Source organism: Dipteris shenzhenensis, chromosome 5 (assembly GCF_047967505.1).
Source record: "Dipteris shenzhenensis isolate YYH24624 ecotype China chromosome 5, Dip_SZ_1.0, whole genome shotgun sequence".
NCBI classification, from domain to species: Eukaryota; Viridiplantae; Streptophyta; class Polypodiopsida; order Gleicheniales; family Dipteridaceae; genus Dipteris; species Dipteris shenzhenensis.
Genome location: NC_141600.1, coordinates 22,626,528 through 22,643,928, shown reverse-complemented (window position 1 = coordinate 22,643,928; position 17,401 = coordinate 22,626,528). Strand labels below are relative to the sequence as shown.

Here is a 17,401-nt window from a genome sequence, read left to right as displayed (position 1 = left end):
AATACAGCTGCTTTCACGAACTACCAGTATGAGATTTCGCTCGCAAATATCCCATATTCTAGGCTAATTATGACAATTAATCATCACATTCGTGCGAGCTTGTAATTAAAACGAGCATGGTGGCCTACATCCTCCATTGCTCGTGGTGGGGATATTCCTTGGACAAGGTAGACCAAGTCCTCCACCACCTCAACCACAATGATATTCCATCTCAGTTGGCCATCTTCCAAGTCTTGCTTTTTCAATTGTGCCTAGCTATAGTTTTCATCATCACATTAGTGTAAGCATGCAATTATAATCAGCATCATGCGCTCTCAAGTCCTTCGTGAATAGAATTTCTCCAAGCCAATTGCTAATTAATTAATGTTTGATTCATCATCAAATTCATGTGAGCATGTAATTAAAACTAGCACAGTCTCAGCACAGTGGCCCAATCAGGCATCGTGGTGGTTGGAATTTTATTCCAATATGGCAAGCTAAATAATTGGAGTTTGATTTTCATGATTTTCAAACAACACATTGTCCGCATCCTCCACTGTAGTGGTTAGTCCTCCACTATGGTGATTGGTGGTCCTCCACCAAATCCTCCATTACAATGGCCCACCTTATATATTGCCGTGTCCAAAATGAGATTTGATCATGGCATGCCCACATCCTCCATTGTGGTGGCTAGTCCTCCACCAAATCCTCCACCATAGTGGTTGGTCCTCTACCATGATGGCCCACCTCAACCACCACGGTGTCTAAAATTGGATGGTTTAATCGTTATCTTCCTTGCAAGCTATGCAGGTATGCATAGTGGTTGATTTCCTAAACCTCTGCTGCTGCGACCTGTTATTAGAGCTTGTTCTCGCTAGACGCTGTGGAAGGATAGCGTAGCGTTTGTCAGCATTTTTTGGCATTTAAGAAAACATATTTCCACGAACTGCAAAGCTCCACCCAGTCAGAAAAACTTGCAATTGACAAAACTTGCAGCGAAAAACTTGGGTTGGCCGCAAGACATTAGAAGCTTGGCCCCGAAACGCTCGGGTGGAGATCCCTTTTCTTTGTCTGCCCTGAGGCGTAAAGATGCCAAGGTTTGGCCCCTACATTTACGAGACAGCGAGTCAGAAGAAGGCCAACCTTGGCCTTTCATGGCATTCCCGCTCAGCAAAAGCGCTGAGCGAGAACGACCTCTAAGACCCCCTAGGGCGTCATATCCTTTGCATGTTGCATTTGTTGTAGCCCTTAGCCTATGTTGCGATGGTGTTTTGTGTTGTGCCTATCTTATCAGGCTCTCTTTCTTCCCTTTTTTCCTATGCTTACCTTTCCCTTTAATCTCGCTTGTCATAAACCTCTTTTACTTGTTGTTTTTGCATCCCTCGTCTCTTGTTCATAAAGCCTTTTTGCTTCTAGCTATGACTACAAAATTTCAAAGTGTTCGTCTCAAGATGGTTGACCGTGAGTTTGACAAGACTTACAAACAGAGATAGAACTCCACAAAAGAAAAAGCAAGCACTGCTTGTTTTTGGTGTGATGCATGAGGGTTTTGAAGACACAAAAAAAGAATGTAAGGTGAGAATCATGGTTAAGGCTGATGAAATAGTGCATCGAGTCAGAGAATATGCTAAGAATGCCGCTATTTTTTTCTCGAGTAAGATTGTTGCAAGAAATGGAGGCAATGGGTTGGGACATGGATGTCCTTGCCCCATAATCTTATTCTGTAACAATTAATAATGTTGATGTGGGGATTGCCTTTTATAAGTTGAATATAGAAAATTTGGGCATTCTGGGCTCACAATGCCCCTTGGTTTGCATAAGCTGCTTTTGGATGCTATGCCTTCCCTAGTGTGAAATAAGGATGCCCAAGGGGTTGAAAATAAAAGCAATAAACCAGCTATTGCAATTCAAGATAAAGGAATGGCCAAGGTCATTTCTACTACTAATCATAGTGGCTCAATGCCTTCTGCAGCTCAAAGCCAAGGAAATAAATTCCAATGAAGTTTGGCAAACTCCGACGGAATAGTCTCGGCTAGGAGAGCCCTTTCACGTTGCACGTGGATTGGTGCATCCTCTAATGAGCATACGCCTCCAAAAAATTCAAGAATTGGCATCACTTGGGCCATAGTGACTGTGAGCCGCACACTTTTTCAGAAGATGAAGTTTCCTTCTCAACAAGCTATAGTGTCACCTCAGGCTTGGGTCCCAAACCTTGAGGTGGATATGCACTCTTCATGTACTACTTTGCGTGATTGAGTGTGTAAATAGCAGTAAAAACAATGCCACAAATAAAATGTTTGACCTACAATGAGGGGTTATGTGGCATGCACAAATGAAAAATACTATGGGCATATATCAACGATTGCAACCTCATATAATGGCCTTACAGGAGCATAATCGTCATTGATATGCAAGTTAGTTAGGTCATTTTGCTAAATCTAATTTTATGGATGTGGATGACTCTCTGGTGTGGTAGTGCTTGTGAAGCATTCAGCCAATTGTATTGTGATCTATAATGACTAAGAAGGTCTATCAATTGTTGTGCAATGTCTTCTTCAAGGAGAGAGATATGATTTTGCTTTAGTCTATGTCCCACCATCGTCAGATTGTAAAGCATTAATCTTGCAGGCTATGCTGCAATACCCATGGAGGGAAAATTGTTCTTTGTATGGAGACTTCAATACTGCTTCGTAGCTTGGAGATAATACTTCTGGTCATATGCACATCTTGCTTTGGAGTGGATGCATTGGGCTCAACTTCTCCAATTTGGTCTTAGAACATGGGCTTTGGTTCTTAGGTGGACTTTTCATAATGCATGCTCATCGTATCAGACTTGTTTGGATCCTTTCTCTATGTGCGCTGATTGTGCTTTCCTAAATTCAGATCATGCCCCTCTCTGGTTGAAGCTCTCCTTTTATGAAATGCAAACCGACAGGCTGTTGAATAACAGGCTACTTATTATAAACAATAGTTATTGCAGCATCAGGCATTCGAGAACTTAGCGCATGATGCCATTGCTCCTCTTTGGGCACATTGTTGCATAGATGTTGATTATGCATGGTCTACTTTTGTCACCCATATGCAGCATATTATATGTGACTAGGGTTAGAAATATATGCATATGCTTAGGGAGGATGTTGCAAAGGCTAAATGCAATTGTCAAGACTTGACATAACTCAGCCAAATTCAGGAAATGGTTGATGTTGAGGCTTATTGTTTATGTCGGGCTAGATTTCTCCTTTAAGACTTGCATTATAAGAGGCAAAGTGATAATATCCATCGGGTCAAATATGTGGATGGTAGTTGGACATCCTCATGTGCACAACTTGCTCAGGCTTGGTTTAGCCACTTTGCTACGCAAGTTGGGAATGTCCTTTCTCCGTCACAAACTCTGATGCCGGCATGATAGATAGTTCTTCAACATATCAGCCCCCTATCTCGACTCCTCATCAAACCATCCAAATTGTGGACCCCCCTTTGATGATAAAGAATTGGAAGAGGCTATTAAATATTATAGCAAATGGAAATCTCTAGGATGGAATGGCCTTGTTATGGAGTTTTCTTGCAATACTGGGATGCCATTTCACCTGCACTATTATATATAATGAATCATGCTTGCAAATTCCATCATATGCTAGCCACTTGGAAAAAGGGACTCATGAAATTATTTCCTAAGAAGCACTTATGTGAATCCTTTGGAGATTGGAGGGTCATTTATAAGTTGGTTGCTAAATTGACAATGAGTCGTATTAAAGGTATCTTGCATTAGGGTTTACAACTTGCTCAGTATGGGCTTATTCCTCGTAGACATATTACAGATAATATTGCCAATGCATACATTGAGTAGAATGTATTGTTGTTGCAAGCGGATATTGCTAAGGCCTTTGATACCATACAATGTGACTTCATTTCACAAACTATACAGGCATTTAGATTTGGCAAAAAAATGCAGCTTATCATTTATCGGTTTTATCAAGATAGTAAAGATGTGGGCATTCAAACTAGTGATATTACAAATGAATGGACTCTCTCTTGTTCAGTTCGTCAAGGTTTCCCTCTCAGTGGATTGCTATGTGTGATAGCTTCCGATGCAATGCTTCTATATATGGATTATTTAGTAACTATTGGTGCATTGCATGGGTTAGAGATATGTGGAAGAAGGTAACTAAGGTTAGAGATATGTGGAAGAAGGTAACTAATTGCACAAGCTTATGTTGACGGCTCCTCCTTCAGTCCTCAGAACATTGAAAGAGAGATTTCATGCCTCATGTGTGCTCTATCCTTATAACATCTGGTAGTTGGGTTACATGATGTTAATTTCCAAAAGTCCAAGCTTCTTTCCTTGCATGAAAAAGATTGGCCTCACATCTTGTGGCCAGGGGAAATATTCTTACTTGCGCATCTTGTGCGTCATCCTAGTTACCCTTTGGGGTCAACGGTTACACACCGTCAGCAAATAGATTGGGTGCTTGCTAAGCTAAACAAGAAATTAGAATATTTTAAGTTGGCTACTTAGCCTTTATGTCATGTCCATTTTCACACTTTTTCGCATTATCCAATCGATTTTGGTTGCCTACATGTAGTTTCTTTTGCCTTGATGATGTTCACTAAGTAAGATATTGCTTCTTTCATGTCCATTATCATAGAGCTTTTTTGGCAATCTCATCATGGGATGTGACTACTCTACTCACTATGAGAGGTGGTGGTTATAGTACTGCTTTGGTGAGAGACTCGGTGACGCATGATGCAAATACCTTGGCCATTATTATTGGCACCACTATGCATGCAGTATCATATGGTAGACACTACCTTTGCCACGTGGACCACACTGAGGGATATTCATGACGTGAACAATGACGTGAGGATTCCCGACCTCAAGACGGTGCTATACAACATGACCATGGATGAGGAGATCCAGCAGACGCACATCACTAAGATGAAGGTTGTGCAGGATCAACTCGCAGTAGTTGGCTAGAGGATGGATTCGGCAAGCATGGCTAGGCTTTTGCTTTCGAGGAGCTGGTGCCGTTGCTTCTGCAATAAGAGGCTGGGGAAAATAAGTACAATGGATCCGGTGATGGTAAGGCCTTCTATGCCTAGGAAATTTAAAGGCAAAGGCGAGGGCAAGCTTGACGATGGCAAGCACAAAAATAAGGATGATGAGTCTTAGAATGACGGGGATGATTCTGATGTAGAGAATAAGAAGCAGTGAATACACCAGAAGAAGTGCTTCTGTTGTGATTTTCTAGGACACTTTGTGAAGGATTGCAGAAAGAAAAAGGCACGGACCAATAGGAGTCCAATTAGGGCTCAGATCAATCACCTCCAAAAGCAAATGTGGTAATCTCAGAAGAGCTTTTCTTGGTGACATCTCTATGTCTTATTGAGGTAAGGTATGCAGAGATTGATGTTATAATTAGGATATCTGACATTGAGATGTGATCTAGAGAGAATTCAGAAACCTTTGTGAAGGTGAAGGACAACAATAAGTGCTTAGATTGTTTTGGGTGCTTGGCTGGCATCACTGACATGAGGGAGGTCTTTGGAAGGACTTGGGTCAGATGGGAGTTGTGAGATTGGAGGAGCCAGTACAGGACTACACACGGAAGTTGAGTGTGCCTCCATGAGGTGCATGGTTTGCTTTTAGAGTAAGCAAACAAGCAGATGGATAATCTGGTATCTGCATTCATTGCTTACTCAACCTTGATAGCATGTATTGGGCAGATTCTGTGTTTTGCATTTCTACATGTTGAGAGACTGGGAGGAGCATGCCTTCTTGGAAGTCAGAGGGGGAAGTTATGCAGAGTGCTGGAAGGTGGAAAGTGTGGACTTGCTGAAACCCTAGTGGTGGAGGCAAGGAGAATTAGGAGGACAGTGTTTGTTTAAGAGCTTATTGGGAGCTCATGGTCCATATATTTTGGACTGTTACTTAGGTTGGACCTGTGTACCAGACTGGTTCTCTTGTGTAGGACTGGACCGGGTGGAGCAAGAGCCACTAGTTGAAAGACCAAAGGATTCCAGAGGGCTTCATCATGGGGGCCGATGGAGCATTTGCATCGTCTTGTTGGGATTGGCCCACGATGTGTTGGTGAGAGGGGTGTTGTAGTATAGATGGTCACCTCCCCATCTATGAGCCCCCAAATGACAAGTGCAAGGGGGATATGGACCAGGGTAGGTTGGTTGACATGTGGGCAATGTTATGAGACTGTCATCGGTATTACTGACAGAGAATGCAATGCTGCCACATGGACGGCACATGGGATGACATGTGGGCAGCCAGTAAACTAAGAATACAAGATGGACAAAAATCTGCCTGCCTAGACAAATCTCGGACAGAATCAGAGGTGCAACGAGGCATGGAGATCCACCTGGAATAGGTGTGATGCCATGTGACAAGCTCTGGAGAATGCTCAGCAGGTGTATGGCCTAGAACAGGAGCTAGAACTGACTCGGAATGCATATGACAGTCTCCTTGGACCTTTTGGAGCAGTTGAGAATGAGTTGGCAGCACGGGGTGACCAAAAGAAGGCCGAGAGAGGTTGCGCCTGTATGGATAGTTGTACAAATGCTTGGACAAGAGCCTTAGCAGGTGCAGTAAGGCTGGAATTGAGCCACAGTGGCAGATAGCAGACAGTCTAGAGCAAAAAGATGATTGGCTAAAGTAAAGAAAAGACAAGGAACAGACATAGAAAATAGCCGAGGCAAAGTAACAAATGCCTAGGCTAGTGGCAGGCTACCATGTCGCTAGGTGGGTCAACAAATGGCCGACCAGGTGGGGTTTTACAAATCTGAGGATTGGCTGGTAGGTGGGCCGACTAGGTTGGCTAGTAGGATAGATCATCAGGCTAGTTTTGAGTCCCATTGTGGCCTATAAAAGGGAGCCATTTTAGGGCTCCCTTTATCTATTCAGTGAACACTTTGTGGAGCAGGGTTGCCTGAAAGGTCCAATCGAGGAGGTTCTAGTGCAGCAAGGAAGGTGGCTGACTACAGGAGACAAAGAGCTCAAGAGTCTTTACCATTGACAGCCCTTCACAACAGCAAGTAACACAGGTCAAGAGAGGACCTTGTGTCTCATCATTGGCTGTCAACGGAGCAGCCAGGAGGTCAAGCATTCACAGCAAAGCAATGCCTTAGAGAGGCTGCCCTGGAGGATTATTCACAAAGCGTGAATGCGGGACACACATACCAGGACCACACAAGTCGGAACTGGTCCACGGGTGTTGGAGTATAGAATGGCACCTCCCCGTGTGTGACCCCCAAATGGGGAGTGCAAGGGGGAGGGCAGGCCAGGGTAGGTTGGTTGCCATGTGGGCAGAGTTTGAGCCTGCCACCTGGGTAGGACTAACAGAGAATGCAAGGCTGCCACATGGACAGCACATCGGCTGCCATGACAGCAAGCAAACAAAATACAAGGTGGAGAAGTGTGTGGCGACCTAGACAGATCTAGGACAGAATTAGAGGTGCAACAAGGCATGGAGATACACCTGGAATAGGCGCAACGCCCTTTGGTAAGATCTGGAAAATGCTAAGCAGGTGTAAGGCCTGGAACAGGAGCTGGAACAGACCTGGATGCATATGACAGTGTTCTAGAGCAGATGAGCATGAGTTGGCATGGCAGCACGGGTGACCAGAAGAAGGTCGACACAAGTGGCGCCTATATGGGGAGCTGTACAAATGCCTTGATCAGAGCCTTAGCAGGTGCAGCAAGCTAGAACACAACCACCAGACAGGTGGACAGTTTGGAGCAAAAAGGCGAATGGTTGGAGTAAAGAAAAGACCAAGGATAGACCTAGAAAACAGCCAAGCCCAGGTGAGCAAATGGTTGACCAAGGCGGGTTTTACAAACCTAAGGGTTGGCTGGTAGGTGGGCCAACCAGGTCGGACATATCAGTCAGCTAGTTTTGGGTCCCATTGGGGCATATAAAAGGGATCCCATTCAAGGCACTCACTAGCCATTTAGTGAGCAATTTGTGGAGTATCTCAGCCAACCTCAAAGGTCCAATCTATGAGATTGTGGTGCAGCAAGGGAAGAAGTCGACTGCAGGAGACAAAGAGCTCAAATATTTTGACCATTGGCAGCCCTTCATAGCAGGAAGGAAGACGGGATCAAGGGAGGAACTTATGCCTCGCCATTGACTATCCACAGAGCAGAAAGGAGGTCAACATCCACAGCAAGCACCTCCTTACGAGAGGCTTCCTAGGAGGATCAGTCGGAAGGTGTGATACACATATGAGGCCCACATAAGCTCTAGGAGAGCACTGCAGGCCAAGTGTTTTGGAATTGCCAAGGAGGTAGGAGAATAGCCTTTTCTATGTACAGGGGTCCACATCTTGTCAGCACTCAGCTAATAAGGCAGGCACATTAGACCGTATGGTGTCCAAATTGGTCGGAAATATATAATGCTAGTTCTATATCTCGTGTATTGTCTATCAACTTCCTGCAATTACAGATTAAGGAAATGACTTTGAGATTCCAAGTATACCACTGTGTGAGTTCTTGGGTTCTATAACCTTAAATCTGGGTTTAGCTTTTACTGTACGTGCCCTCTATTGTTCTTCTGACAAATGCCCAGTACTTGCCATTTGGTTTTTCTTTGGTTGTGCCATCTGTCCCACAAGGGACGCTTCCATAAAAGCCCTCTCATGGGCTTCCCTTTGCACCTCTTCATTAATGCCTAAGCCTAGGAATAACCTTAGACCCCAACCCTCTAAGCCCCAATAATGCAACCACTGGCAAGCCCTCATGGTTCCCCACGTTACCATAGCTGATCGTTAGGAGTCCATCATTATGGTCGACATAAGTAGACATCTCCACAAACACAAGAGCTTGCCTTTGTTTATCCATATTTAGGATCTGATGGAGACGTTTTTTGTGTTTTCTTTAGTACTATAAAAAAGCCCTTGCTTGGTTGAAGTTAGTATAGTCATTCCTTCAAGGCGACCTCAATGCATGAGTCCTCTCGAATTTCAAGTACTAAACTATGTTTACTTAGTATTACTTCCTTTGGAATCTTCTTCTCCCTACTTTTAGAGGTGGGCATAGTGTTTTTCAATAGTGCTTGATTGACAATTCTATTATTCTACATCAGAAGGAGGCGAAGGAGTTGGCCCAGGCTTGTTTTATTGGATCATCCACCCTCATGTTGAAACGCTTCCTCAACTGTCCTTCCTCTCATCTATGTATTTTGTCTTCTTCATTTTCGTCCGAGTGATGTAGAGAGACCTTGTCCATGAACTTATCATCGAGGGAGTCAAATACTCTCCCATTGGCCTTCTCAATAACCTTTTCTCCAAGCATCCCTAAATTTCACATTCATTGTCACCCAACAAGTCTTCTTCTCTTTTCCTGCACGCTTTTCAAGGAGCTTGCCAGGCAAGTCAATCCAACTACATTCCATTGGAAAACAAGTTGAGCACTTTATTGCTAGCTCGTTGCTAGAGGCTTTGAGTGACCCCTTGTCTTTCAATTACCTTTCTTAGAAGCCCTAAACGTGGGACTTGCTGTTTCTGCATCGTCGCTCGCCCTTGCTATTATTGCCAGGCAGCAATCCTTTGTTTGCATCATCATGCAATGCTTAAGCAAGTCATACCATTTCGAAAGGGAGGAAGGGCTTGATAAATCTTCAAAAGCCCACGAAAAGAGTTACTGAGCAAAGCAAGTACCTAGATCGTTGGACCACCATCTAGATGAAAGATATCGATTCGACCACGTGGCTTCATGAGAGAAATGTTAAACAGTTGGCCGCTCCTTGACTGCATAACTGCATTTCTCAGGGAAATCTTTTCGGTTTTATCACTAGAGTGTGGCATTATCGCACGAGTGGACGTAGAAATTTGAAATAGACATACAGAATCCTTCTTAGAATAACAATATAATTTAAAAAACATGAAGTAAATCCATGAAGTCGGGATGGCCGAGTTGGTCTAAGGCGCCAGATTAAGGTTCTGGTCCGAAAGGGCGTGGGTTCAAATCCCACTCCCGACAATCTCTACAATACTTATATGAGAGTGAATGATTCTTCTCTTTCTTTTGCGAGTTGGCTTACGCTCTATCAATTAAGGTTCTATCAAAAAGAAATTTAAGGATAATTTTTGCATCCATGTAGTTCAACAAATGCAAGTTTAACCTTGAGAGAGCCGCTTATTGTCACTATAGCTCTCCATATTTCAAAGTAAAATACTTATTTGAGAGTAAAGGATTTCTCTTTTCTTTCTTTTGCGAGTGAAATAGTTCTCCTTTCCTTTTTATGTTAGCACTTGCCTCCGAGGCTACTTACACTTTCATAAAAAAAGAGTGCATGTATGCACTAAAGCACTGGCTTCGGCTTATGAGGCTCTATCAATTAAGGTTCTATCAAAAAGAAATTTAAGGATAATTTTTGCATCCATGTAGTTCAAAAAATGCAAGGTTAATTTTGAGAGAGCCGCTTATTGTCACTGATAGCTCTCCATATTTCAAAGTTCCTTTTATTGTCATGGAGCACATAACTACAATCTTAAACTAAAACTTGGACCTACCTTTTAATGAAAATATCATAAAGAGGAAAAAAAACTCAAGGGGTCCATCTGGGAAATATAAGTATACTATGAGAGTTCAAAATGAGGGGTATTTTAATTCTCAAGACTTACAGAAATATAATTATAGTAGGGGGTAATTTTATACACCGTTTTTAAATTAACAGGTAGGGTGTGTTTATTCTCATATCTAAATTAAAAGTTATTTTTTAAATATTGTCTCATCTAGAATGATGTGTAAGAGCAGTCACAATTTGTTGATGGGTAGCTCAAAGTTTTAATGTGTTGACCAGCCCTCGCAGTCATGATAAGTAGATATTGGTGTTGGATTTAGCCACCTGTGGTCTCTCAAGTTCTCCTCAAGTTCTAGACATCCACGGATCGTCTTGCATGGTGATCAAGATCTTACTGACACCAACCATAAGAAATTCCTCGACCAAAAATATCAACCAAACCCACATGAAGATCATCATGAAGTCATTGGTAGTGTGGAAGGTGGGGCCCTCCATGCCACCCCATCGGCTAAAAACTTCATGAAGAGAATCAAAGAAGTTGCTAGGTCCATTGGGTCAAGGATGGAGAAAAGATTTAATTTTTTTAGATTTTCCTATAAAGTCTTTGCTCACTAATCGAGGTGAAGAGAGGAGCAAGGGTTTCAGTAGGAAAACACAAAGGTTTTATCATTGTAGTGAAGAATCAGAGACCTTAAGCTCTGTGGCTTCAAGAATTGAATTATAGCCCCGATGAGAATTCCTACATGCATCGTGAATAAGCTATTTCTACTCATATCAGAATACTCTTGGATCGATAGACAATTCGATGTTATTGTTAATATTACATGGAAAGTTGATATAGGTAGAAAGACCTAGTAGGCTATTTCTACGGTTGGACCTAGCAGGCACCAGGTTGCTTTATGTAAATCTCATGTAAATACTTTAAGCTATATTCCTATGTTTATGTATGCCTATGTGAATTCCTATGTCTATGCTTCTATGTTTCTCTATGCCTCTACATATATATGCCTATGTCCATGCTTCTGCGTTTCTATATGCATTATGATGTATGTTTATGCTATATGTGAATGCTAGCATATGCTTTATGCCGATTTAATGAATGCCTATCCTTCTATGTGCCTATGTGAATGCATCTCCTTCACATCTGTGACCTATAGAGTTTAGATAAATAATTATTATTCTGTAATATGGTCATCTTGCAACAATCCATCATCCTTCTATGGACCATATCATACGACTTCACACAAATGCAAATATATCTTGTCATCCATGGTTTGATCATGTAGACAATGCAACTCATGCAAAGGTCTCATTAAACCCATCATGGATTTTTTTTTTTTTGCAAAAGAGAAAAAAAATTATTAAAAGAAAATATTTACATTGCAAAAGTTTTGATCATGTAGGCATTGGATAGGCATTGCAACTCATGCAAAGGTCTCAATAATTGCTCAATAATTGTAAATCAAATTTAATAATTTGATAATAAAGCATTACATATTGTATTATCAATACCACTTGTACGTAATTTAATCTTTAATATATGTAAACTAAAAAACATGAGCTATATGACTAAAATTTCTTAGTTCCTTTTTAAGCAACGTGCATAAGCTATCCCACTACCTTGCATATAAGAAATATCCTATGTTGAATTAATTCATGAAGAATGAAATACAATAGAAGATGAAATGAATGCCATGCCACTATAAAATCAAGCATTTAGTTGCAATTCATCACATTAATCTCTTGGCAGTCATCACATTAATCTCTTGCAACGACAATCAATCAATTCAGTGTGAGTTAAGAGGGTGAAAATTAAAGAAGGGAGGTTAAGGGGAGGGGGGGCACAAAAATGGGCAGCCAAAGCGATCATCGAATAGTGGCTGTAGGTCTCGTTGAAGTCTGACTGAGCATAGCCTTTCATAGGCATTTGGGGAAAAAATATCCCCCCCTGCTTCTCAAATGGCAGCTAAGAATGTTGAGTGGAATGGTCAAGCTTTTGGAGTACGTGAGAATGCTATGGGAGATCCTCCACAAAGGGAGATACTTCATGATGTTGATCTTGAGGGAAGGTATTAAGAAACCATGCTTAACATCATGTGAACACTGAAGGACGATGGTCTATTTCACAAGTTTTCTTCTTTTTGTTTAACCCTACGAGTAAAGGAGTCACGAAGATTTTACGCATATGGAGTTTTGTGTATTGTTGATAAGTGTATTAAAGCATTATTGTAGGGTGCTTTGAGTCCTACATGGCCCCCTCAGTGTGAGCAGGGTGATTGAACTTGCTAGCTCATTTGGTGATTAACTAGTTGTCGTGATGGGGTTCTTAACATCCTCCCTCCTTAAGCTATTGTGAAGATAACAAGTTGCACTAGGAGTGAGGCTTGTTGTACCTATTGATGGTAGCTCAAAATCTTGTGATTTAGATTACTTCTGATCATTGCTATAAGGATGGTGACTCAATTTCCCAAGAAGACCAAAACTAAGGTAGACTTGTTCTTGGAATCAACAATGAAGGTGGCCAAGACTCCTTGTGTGGTGGTCGGATTCATTTCAATTAGCATGCATTACAGATAAGCATGCACTTGAAAATTTGTTAACAAACCTTCTATAGTGAAATTTTGTATTCTTTTAATAAGTCAATTTCTTCATCCAATTGTACCCTATCTAGGTGTTCTCTTAAATTAGTATTTTCAAAAGTTTTCTTAATCTAACTATTGTCAACAACATGCGAATTTGAAATGAGACTGACCCCAATAGAGGAGGGCATAAATGACACATACATGACTTAGTGAGGTGGACAAAGTGGTGCTGAGGTGGCAAGGAATACCTCAATCAGGTATCCACATGGGGTTGCCACAATGTAAACAAGAGGCACGGGGTGCCGAGAGCACTGCCCCTAGAGGAAAGAGCAGAACCTAAGTTTTTATAAACTTTTTAAGACTGTCTCCTATTTTTGCAAGATCGGTTCATGGTTCTTGGGGTTTAATACTTGTCCACCTTTTTGCCGAGCAATATGAAAATTTTCAAATACTTGCCCTTGCATTTTATCTAGCAAATGTTTGGTAGCTGTAATAGCTCTAAGCTCCTCATTGCTTAGCTTTACAACATGTTGGATTGAAAACTCATGGATCAGCATTTGAATTTCTAACTTCAGCTCTCTTCTTTCTCTCTGTTGAGTTTCCATGATGAACGATTGTATGGTGATCTAAACATATCAACAATCATTATATGAGTACTCGAGCAAATAATATGAACAATAAAATATTATAGCTGCGCAATGATGGAAGAAAGAGTATGCACAACAAAACCATTGGAGTTAAAAATAATATATAAGGTCAGTATTAACACCATTCAACAAAATTGATACCCTTGAACATGAAATTAGTAGAAGCTTATAATTTCGTAGTATAATGGCAGATCCTACTGGTTGTCCTTGGCATGGACTGGCTACCTTGAACCAATCCTGCAAGATGCTTTGGGCAAACAACCCTAGTTGCTGCCTTAGAATGCCGTCAATAGCATGCTTAGAGAACGTTCCTGCTCATCACTATGTGAGCGGGAATGCTACACATTGAGTGGGCATGGGCATTGGGTGGGAATGTCCAAGGCATTGGCATGCCAGGAAATCGTCAACAACAATGTGATGCACATCGTGTGAGCAGAAGATCTCATTCGCCCTGCAAGGGCAATCCCCGTAATGCCTGCTAGGAGAGTGAAATTTTCACTCTCTCACCAGGCGGTGCAGTGCCAAGTTTTGGCCTGACAGGGAAAGTAGCTGTTAGTGGGAATATGTACGACGTTCAGCTTTTCTGGCATTTATGTTGGCATGGTATCCTGGGGGAACGTCCTCTTAGACCTTCCTAGATCCGTTGCCTGGAACCGTATTAGACAACCCCTATAAGCCACCTAGGAGAACTGTTGTAATCATCCTCAAACAAGCTACTCGAATTGCACCTCAGTGGAGGCCACCTATAGGAACTAATAGCCGACCCTGTTGTGCTAGCTATAGATCACCCTAGTGCTCGGAACTGCAGCCTCAAGTCAGGTTGGGCATACTACTCCAAATCACTGAGGATGTGGGCATTAGCTTGGTGTGAACTAGCCCCACTAGTAGCAAGCAGCCCTTTGAGGAATATCGAATCCGGAGATTTTACAAGATTGCAACGGCAAGCATTTGAGAGCAAATCCTTTGCATCAGGAAGCTCAATTGAAGAAGCTATTGGAGTAGTGGCACTTTCATGGATTCTGCTAGTGGATCCGGGATGTGCATGATTGTACTGAACCAGAAGCCGTGGAAATGATGTACAAGGTAAGTCATTCACTAATAGTCAAGCATACAAAGTTTTTGAATAGGAATTGGCATTGTATCTAGCTAGCAATCTTGACTACATGAGACCATTTGCATGAAATCTTGAATAGATCTTTGAGCTTGGTGAGGGGATTAATGATGATACATGGCTAACATATAAGAAAAGGTCATAATCCAGCCAAAAGTCATCATATAATGCGATTTAGGCAGCAACAAGAAAAAAACTGGAACTACCACAAACACGAATAGCGAAAGAACACACAGTACAAATCAATCAACAAAAGGAACTCTTTGGAAAACTTGGAAATGCACTAGCTAGTTGCTTGTTCTTGCTCCCTCGCTCTCGTGCTTCCTCTGTGTTGGTATTATGTCTCTAGAAATTGTTTTCTTAGGGCAACATCATGATCGTTATCCTTTCAGAAGTTTCCATCTTATCTATTGGACTAACGATTTCTCTGTTGGGAGATAGGCGAATTTTGTTAAAGGAAGTTCTAAAAATATATTGCTGTAGTTTTTTTAACTCTTTGTCTTCGACCCGATGCATCTTGTCTGAAATGTGATGTAAAATATGCATGTGTACGATTACATAACTGTATCTTGATTTATATTTCGTTTTAGTAGTGGTGTCGAATTAATTACAGCAATCATTGAAATGAATCTATAGATTTTGGAAAGCAATCCACCTCCTCAAGAGTTTTACAACTATGTTGACGGCATCGGAGTGTCGAAGCCAAGCTTTGCGCCAGATACATTTTTACTCGTGCTGAGAGTGAGAAGCAAACTCTCGTACTCAAAAGAGGACTATGCTCACATACTCAAAGTATGATAAGAGAGAGGGATTTATCCTAGCTAAGGGAAGAAACTCAAAGATGATGCGTTCGCGACTCCTGTGAGCTGCGGCGGGCCGAGAATATGTATCGACAATTGCAAACTATATTTATTCATAAAGTTGAAGAGAAGACAAGAAACTGTGTGACTTCAACACAAGTAATCTGTAAGCCAAATGATGCTTTTATTTGCAAAGATGCGTTAAATGCAAAATCTATGAGCCCAATGAAGCTAGTCTGGAGCATTTCAAAAGCATAGTCAAAGCCAAATCTGGTGCTGTAATCACAAAATCACAGATTACATTGCTACAGAAGCTGCAATCACAAAACTCGTAGCCCACATGGCTATAGAAGCTGATGAAGCTCTGCAAAAGTTGAAAATACAATTGGAATTCATATAAATTCATGGCAAAGGTGGGCAATTCATGTGAAGCTGGGTGAAATTCCAAAAAGCCAAATGGAAGTCCGTGAGGATGCAAATATTCCACAAGAAAAGAGTAGGAAGAATCGATCGATCCTTTAGCCGAAAACCAAAAAATGAACGTTAAAATTTCTCCACAGCGGCAAACAAACACCTGTAAGGGGTTGAACGGTCAAACGTCTTAGAGACGATAGATGCTTACACCAGTTTGGCCATCACTCTCGAAGATAGGAAGCCTATTGCAAAAAAGTTTGTGAATAGGGCTGTTTGGCTCCTCACAGCAGCGACCTTGACATTATGGTCAATGAAGATTGTTGTATAGGAACTATGAATAAAGACGAAAAACCTGCAATAACGTAAATCAAGATTCCTTTCTTCCACAATCGCAGTACACCGAGATTTCTTTACAAATCTATCGATCTGTTCTCATAGAAAAAGTACGCTAAAAGAGGGAAAGGCTCATAGAAATAGGTGATCGCATCTCACCCATACAGTGTGCATATATGAAAGTATTCGCAGCCTGATCAGTGGACAACCTGTGTGGAACAAGAGGCCGCGTTCTTGGTACTACCTCTAGCAAGCTAGATGCCTCGATAATAAACATGCCCTCTTCAGCTTGAAAAACTCATCAACAGTTCTCTAGAGCATATACTGCTTCTTGAGATGGAAACCTCGACGAATGCAGATACCACCACAACGACTTACACCAACCCAGCATCCACACATAGGCAAACAGAGAGAGAAAGAGAGAGAGAGTGAGAGAGAGAAACTCTATACACAAGCCGAAAATCCACAAGCAAAGCTCTTCAAATCCGCCATAAAACAAACTTCAAAAACGCTATTGGAGAATGAAAAAGAACGATGAAGAAGGTAGAAATTAGAAATTTCTTTAATGAAATAAAGAGGGGAGATGGTATCCCCACTTTAGACTGGAAGGATTCCCTTTGCTATGGGCAGTGCTAACAAACCAACCAACAAAAAAGAAATATTTTGAAAAAAAAAACAATTTTTTTGAAGACTAGATTTTCCCTCCTCTTTCCACCTTGAGCTTGTGCCATCTCCCCTCCTTGTCTATTATGTAGGGCAATGCTGGCAATGGTCCTTCCAGCAGCTCCTCAAGATGTTCTTCTCCACTTCCTGCAAGTTTTTTGCATAGACGGATGTTCCAGATATCCTATCGAATCTGCAAGTTTTTTGCATAGATCTAGATATCCTGTCGAATGTTGCTCAGCTCCTCCTGCGTCCTCTGGAACCTCTCCTCGTTTCTTGCATCCAACCATCTGATTAGTTCTTTTGTTCGGAGCCGCCCCAAGTCTCTCCCATCAGCTGGCTC

General features: G+C 41.7%; 1 non-coding gene across 1 annotated transcript; it reads left to right on the top strand.

Moving 5' to 3' along the window:
- The first annotated feature begins 9,883 nt into the window (after nt 1-9,883).
- On the top strand, nt 9,884-9,964 carry TRNAL-AAG (transfer RNA leucine (anticodon AAG)). Its single transcript has one exon. It is a non-coding gene; the product is annotated as a tRNA-Leu (tRNA).
- The last annotated feature ends 7,437 nt before the right edge of the window (nt 9,965-17,401 follow it).